The 7,221-nt window shown below is 36.6% G+C and overlaps 1 non-coding gene across 1 annotated transcript; it reads left to right on the top strand.

Annotated features, from left to right (window-relative positions):
* Positions 1 to 6,717: 6,717 nt before the first annotated feature.
* On the top strand, positions 6,718 to 6,836 carry LOC135117037 (5S ribosomal RNA). Its single transcript, XR_010276604.1, has one exon. It is a non-coding gene; the product is annotated as a 5S ribosomal RNA (ribosomal RNA).
* The last annotated feature ends 385 nt before the right edge of the window (positions 6,837 to 7,221 follow it).

The raw sequence follows: 7,221 nt of genomic DNA, 5'->3' as shown, positions 1-7,221 counted from the left end.
TAAGTACAGATGTAAATTGTTCGTACAACCGAATATAATATTTTCTTTGCTTCTCTTTGAAATATAACTAAACACTAAACTAAGTATTTCTGTAAATCGTATACAAAGTGTTCTTGTTTGATTGCACGTGCTTTTTCAGGAACTAGGTATCTACAAGTCGCATATGAAAAAAAACATTTCAGTGGTCGATTGTCAATTTATCGAAATATTGGCTACTTTTTATCCGAGTTTACAGTAGCTCCTTTGGACGCTGATAAAACCGCGGGTTGAAGCTAGTTTAACATACTTTTGAAACAACCGAACCGAAATTTTGAACTGCCTTCCCAAGATGAAGTGGTACACTAATTATGCATTTTTTATAAGCTATATTTTCTACACATAGTCAAAGCTACATTACAACAATAATCCTTACACTTTATAATAAACGTAAATCCCCATAACATAACATAACCATAGCCTTATGTGCAAATTGCCCATACACGTGACACAGGCTTACAGTACTAAATGAAGGGTTATTAGTAAACACAGGTGGCTATGGGTGACATCTTTCTGGCTAATCCCATAGCTGCTTATAGCTGCCGTAGAATATGGTGTAATGATGCTCTTATGGTGGATGTTGGACTTTAAGTATTCTCAAGTGTTATGCTAGGGATATGGTGTAATTTAGGACAGCAATGAAAAATTCTTACTTATATTTCGATAAAGCAAAAGTGAACTCTGTCTCGCAGTCGCGCTTTCACGCCTAAACTACTGAACGGTTTTCAATTGTTATTACACACAGACTTTAGTGACTGAAAAAATTTCATGAGCAATATTTGGTTCTACCATAAATTTGTATTTTGTTCTCTATATACTGGGTGAATACAGACAAATCGGTAGTATCTCGACACTATTAATTTAGCTTTCAATAATACTATACTTAAGGTTTAAATAAACATAATACTTGTATTTTTGACATAGGTGCCAAAAATTAAAATAATTCATACTTACAGGATTTACCTTACATGTAAAAAATAATTTATACTTTTAGCTGCCTCATTTCCCATACATACGGACCATCATAACATCTGCCTAAACACACTTAGCAGTAAACACACGGCGTGACAGACAAACATACAGTGACGTCACATTTACATGTTAATAACACAACGAGCCTGATGGTGCTCCGTAGTTAGGAACGCAAGACCCCTTTTAGTGGGGGGGTAGCTTCATAGTGGGGGATATGCACATTTTCTACTTCTTTTTTGAAGGAAATAGGAAATGTATCAATATTTAGGTACTCCTCAATAATACACTAATAGAAAGTTATAAAAATAAAGACTTTACAGCAAACATCTTGCCTGAAATATTCATCATCATCCTCTGAGCCCTTTTCCCAACTATGTTGGGGTCGGCTTCCCGTCTAACCGGATGTAGCTGAGTACCAGTGCTTTACAAGGAGTGACTGCCCTATCTGACCTCCTCAACCCGGTTACCCAGAGAACCCAATACCCCTTGGTTAGACTGGTGTCAGACTTACTGGCCTGAAATATTATTGACCTAAAACCAACACAGAGACTGTGTTTCCTGGTGGCTTAAACTAGGGGTCTTCAAGTCAAAAAACCGATAAAAGTTGCATATAGGCAAGTGTGCTCCATCTCAGACTACATCATGGCCTGCATCAAATGAGAAATGGTCAAACGAGAGCCTGCTATCATAAAAAAAAATAATCTTATCGTTTCCCATCTCTTGAATATATGACAAATATTCTAGACTAGCTTCTGCCAGCGACTTCGTCCGCGTTAGAGTCGGACTTCGTGCAAAGAGAGAAAGAAATAATAAACACCAGCCCCTCCAATTATCTAAATCTATGCGTACCTACTACCACTTTAAGAAATAAAATGTAAACTATTGATAATTTGTAATTTGAACGAATATTTAAACACTACCAAAATAACTAATAGGTACAGGTTTATAAAATAACAACAAAAGAAAGTTAAAAATAAATTATTTAAAACCTAAAAGTCGCGCAATAAGGTTGAACACTCTGAACGCCTATTCGCATCAATCGCACCAAGAGCCAAATATTGTATGAAACTCGCGCAGCCACCGCGCCGCAGCCGCGTCGAGCGCGGCGACAGATGCCCAAAAATGATCCTTATAGCGTGATTCAGTATTCACGCGCGATGGCTTATCCGTTTTTCGTGTATAACTTTGGTGTTTCTTCACCGATTTATATGAATCTTTTTTTAATGAATAGGTAATACTATTAACTATTTTTAATTTGTGTGAGTGAGAGTGTTATAAACGTAATAGTAGACAAATATAATCAGAAAACTCCGAACTGCTAAGCTACCGAGAGAGTTTTACGTGTTATTGTGAGTCAACCATAAAAGATAGATATATACTGTCATGGGATATTTTTTACATAATTTTATGAAGAACATTTCCGTCATACATGGTTTCTGTGTAGCTGTAACCATTAGGGTTGCACACGCGACGGAATCTTAAAAAATGGAGTAACTTCTCCCGTTTTCCCAACATTTACCTTCACTGCTCTGCTCCTATTGATCGTAGCGTGAAGCAAAGTATCCTATAACCTGCCCAGGAGTATGAAGAATCATTGTACCAAGTTTCATTGAAATCCGTCAAGTAGTTTTTGTTTCCATAACGAACATACAGACTGACAGACAGACAGACAGACAGACAGACAGACAAAAAATTTTCTGATTGCATTTTTGGCATCAGTATCGATCACTAATCACCCCCTAATAGTTATTTTGGAAATATATTCAATGTACAGAATTGACCTCTCTACAGATTTATTATAAGTATAGATTTCTTAATGTAGGTAGGTTTGATTTTACTTATTCCAACCTAATAGACAGACATGTGTTGCAGGGGAGTTTGTTGCGCCACTTCTTCTTCCCAGTACAAACACATACGAAATGGTGACGGGCGGGCGTTTTAGGGGCTGTCTTTTGTTTTCGACGTTCGAAAAGTGCTGATTTATCAGCCTAATTTGAATAAACGTTTTTGAGTTTTCAAAGGACAATGCCGGATTTTGTATGGACCCTGTCCCCACCCACCAACAGACTTGAAACTAGTGTCATCGGAAGCGCATCCTTCGATAGATCATGATTATCAAAACGATTTACTCCAAATGTATGGGGTTTTGGAAAGACACGACATTTTAATATCCTTAATAATCAATAAACGTCAAGTTTGTTAACCAATTACTCGGAGTTGCGTGGACCGATTTTGATGTTTTTATTTTTATTTTAAAGAATCTATCTCAAAGTTAGTCTAATGTAATTTTCATCAAGATCTTTTAAGCAGTTTTTTAGTTATCATCGGTTAAAATAATCGGTTTGAAGAGACAGTGTAGTACTTCGTAAGCACACCTTAACCACCTCCAACAGAGTTCAACTAAGTGTCAAACCGATTAATTTAACTGATGATAACTCAAAAACTGCTTAAAAGATCTTGATGAAAATTAAATCGGACTAGCTTTGAGATAGTTTCTCTATATACAAAAAATAGATTTCAAAATCGGTCCACGCAATTCCGAGTAATTGGTTAACAAACTTGAAGTTAATTGATTATTAAGGATACTAAATTGTCTTATAGTTCCTAAACCCCATACTTTTGGAATATGTCTCCATAGTAAGAAATGATCTATTAAATGAGGCGCATCCAATGACACTACTTTCAAGTCTGTTGGTGAGTGGGGACGTTTTTAGGCATTGTCCTTTAGGTAGGTATATAATGAGCTCACGGCGGAAGATTGGGGATCGCTTTGCGCAATATACACTTATGGCAATTAACCAATAAATCACTTCTGCGCAGGTGAAGGTCAGGGCTGAATATCCTTGCCGATGATTATACATTAGAACTATTTTGTGCTATTTAATTATGTGCCTACAAACTCACTAGCGTCACTATTCACCCGCGTCTAACACCGTCGCATCGCATGCAAGGTAACGATGTCATTACAGCGCGACTGCGTTACCGTAACGCAGTGCGTACCCACTGTTTATTACTGTTATAAACGGACTTAATTGTTATGTAAGAATAGAGCTTTGTTTTATGAATTAGAAAACACAGTAGTGAGGTAGGTACAATGAGCAAGCTGATTCCTGTATATCACACCTGGGTAAAATATAGTCTATGTTAAATCACCGAGAATAGTGTACCTTCCCAACAGTGAAAAGATTTTTCAAATCGGTCAAGTAGTTTTGAAACCTATTCATGTCAAACAATCAAATCTTTCCTTTTGATAATATAAGTGTAGACAAGCCGTTCCCCGCATAAAGACGGGACTACTTCCCGCATCTGATCAAAATGCCTATATGAAACAAATCGGTTCAGTAGTTTGAGCGTGAAAACGCAACAGACAGCTACTTGAAAGTAGCTAATCCAAAAGTAAAGTAAAAGGAAAGTAAAGTAGTAATATCAGTAAGTAATGGTTACTGGTGATACCATTTTGATTAAAAATAGACCTCACAAGCACTACTCAAAAACAAAAGAAAACCCACCAGATTACACTACACACCACCAAAATCGACGCACCACAAACATAGTGATGTTCCATGTACCAACAATATCATTTAGTAAACACAAAGACAATTAGGAACCCATTGTAAACCCATCCCGGCTCACTTTCAGAGGCGTATCTATGGAAATTCAATTTTCCATGGACGACGTGTTTTTGTCCCCTAGTGTACAATGGTCGGTGTTCTTAGAGTACTTAACCAACCGGAGACGACATAGCTGTGTGTTATCCTCTACCGATGGTACAAGACCGCATATGATAATTACAACCCCATGTATTTTTCAGTGTCAAGCTTACATTTGTGTTTGTCAATTTTCCGAATTGATATTTTTTAATGCGTATCGATATGTGATCGAAAATGCATAAGTGATCGGTGAGCCAACGCCATCCTTCCACGAATTAACCAACTTTTTCGCATTGAGATTCAAGTCAATATTAAATCTATTTATTGAGAGTAGTCTATTACGATTAACATCTTTTCAAATCAAAAACATTTCTTCTACTGCTGACTAGTATTATGGCTGAGAAACTGTGAAGAAGAAACAGTGTTGAAGGAAACTTCCTAGGAACAATTTATGTTCACGGCGGTTGCAGTTGGTTGAATGCTCTAAGCCAGCATCTATTAGTATTTGCATTGCACTAACGGGGATCTGCAATGCAAACTGGCTTATATAATGAATGGTTTACAATATGGTTTCTGTTAAATTGGTGGCCAGTGTAATATCTAGCTTTGTTACATGGGAAAATGGCTGTAATGAAAGTAAAAAGTTAGTTACAGTTAGTAGTGTAGTTTATCTATCAAAAATACAATCACAAAACTAATATTTTTTTACTTTGATCGCTTATCATGTTTTATAGATATAAGGGTAAAGGCTGTTTATTTGTTTTGGTGCACCTACAACTTTATTTCATTGGATATCATCATTATTCAATTTCATCAAAACTGATTCAATAGTTTTGGCATGAAAGCTGGACAGACAGAGTTAGTAACTTTCGCATTTATAACATTAGTAAGGAAATCTCATCTCATATCTTACAGACAAGATCATCCACTCATCTAAAGAAGGAAAACTTCTCATAAATCAAAAATAAGTACATTAAGTATGCAATAACTGCAAGGTATCCCATGATAACCCTTTCAGGCCAAATATGATTAATATTGCAAATAATTGGCCGGTACAGTTTTGTTTGCACACCCCACGGAGGAGCGAAAGATAGCGGATATGCCGTAAGGAGGGTAGGGCAGACCCCTTTTTTTTTATTATTGTTATCTTTCATTAATTTATGGGCACAATAATACCCATGTTTACTTAACACAAGTAATGCTACTTAACACTATGATGACTTTAACACTTCATCAATTATCTTAAATACTAAGATGGCTGGTTTACAAGAAGGCTCTTGTAAAACAACGTAACGTACGGTAAAAAGTTACTAGAACAAAAAGATAAGTTATTAGAACTAACGAGGGGTTAGGGTTTCTTGTCAAAACCAAATTTCTTTTTATCAAAAACTAGCCGTTTTCCCGCGGTTTTACCCGCGTCCCGTGGTAACTACTGCCCGTACCGGGATAAAATATAGCCTATGTTAGTCGTGAATAATTTAGCTTTCGAATGGTGAAAGATTTTTTAAAAACTGTCCAGTAGTTTTTGAGCCTATTAATTACAACCAAACAAACAAACAAAGTTTTCCTCTTTATAATATTAGTATAGATTGGTTATGGTGATTGGTGATTTGATTTTGAAAATAATTGGCGCGTTACTTTCTTAGGAGATTTTGCGATATGACATCTCCGCTAGTCATTTTGTTCTCCATGGCACACCCTCTCTGCCAGACTCCCTGCGGGTAAGCTTAATTATTGTAAAGTTATGACTAAGTGAATTCATGGAAAATGTGTTTGAGTTATAGAATTTGTGATGGGGTTGTATGTTATGGCGAGTAAATATAGAACCGTCTGTTGGTAAAATACTGATTTTGGGAAAATATGGGGTCTGCTTAGGGCGAAATGAAGTCCTTGCGAGAAAACATGTACGCATACAAATTGAGGACTTCCTGCTTTCTGAGTTGGCAAAGATGAATAGCAGATTGTTGTACTTAAATATATCTTTGAAACTAAAAATAATAAACCTAGAATGCATTCAAAGCGCCTGAATCTTTGGTACTCATATTGTGCGGTAGAATTCGTCAACGTCCATACCACGTTGAAAGCACCGGTTCTCGTCCGATCACCGAAGTTAAGCAACATCGGGCGCGGTCAGTACTTGGATGGGTGACCGCCTGGGAACACCGCGTGACGTTGACTTCTTACACACCAAGAACTTTTTTTTTCACTTGAATCTATGACAGAAGTTAACTTTTGCGTGCACGGTAAGGTTTGTCAATTTCATTTTTCTTAAGTGATATCTCTTTGACACACATAGGTATTTACATAAAAGAGTTACTTTACAAAAAACAATTATTAAAAAATGCGATAAAAATCCACTACACTACTTATAAAAAAAAACAACAGAAAACACGAAATAGGCATCCCAAAATCGATTCAGAAATTGAATTGATATCACTTCACTCGACCCGTTGTATGACGAAATTGGCGCATATTATTTGCATTCTCACACAACTGGCCAATCTGCATTGCAAACTTCCAACAGATATGCTAACTTGGGCCAACATAAATCTGTCCACAACAC

The sequence above is a fragment of the Helicoverpa armigera genome, chromosome 6, assembly GCF_030705265.1.
Source record: "Helicoverpa armigera isolate CAAS_96S chromosome 6, ASM3070526v1, whole genome shotgun sequence".
In the NCBI taxonomy this organism is placed as follows: domain Eukaryota; kingdom Metazoa; phylum Arthropoda; class Insecta; order Lepidoptera; family Noctuidae; genus Helicoverpa; species Helicoverpa armigera.
This window is presented reverse-complemented; position numbering and strand designations above follow the sequence as displayed.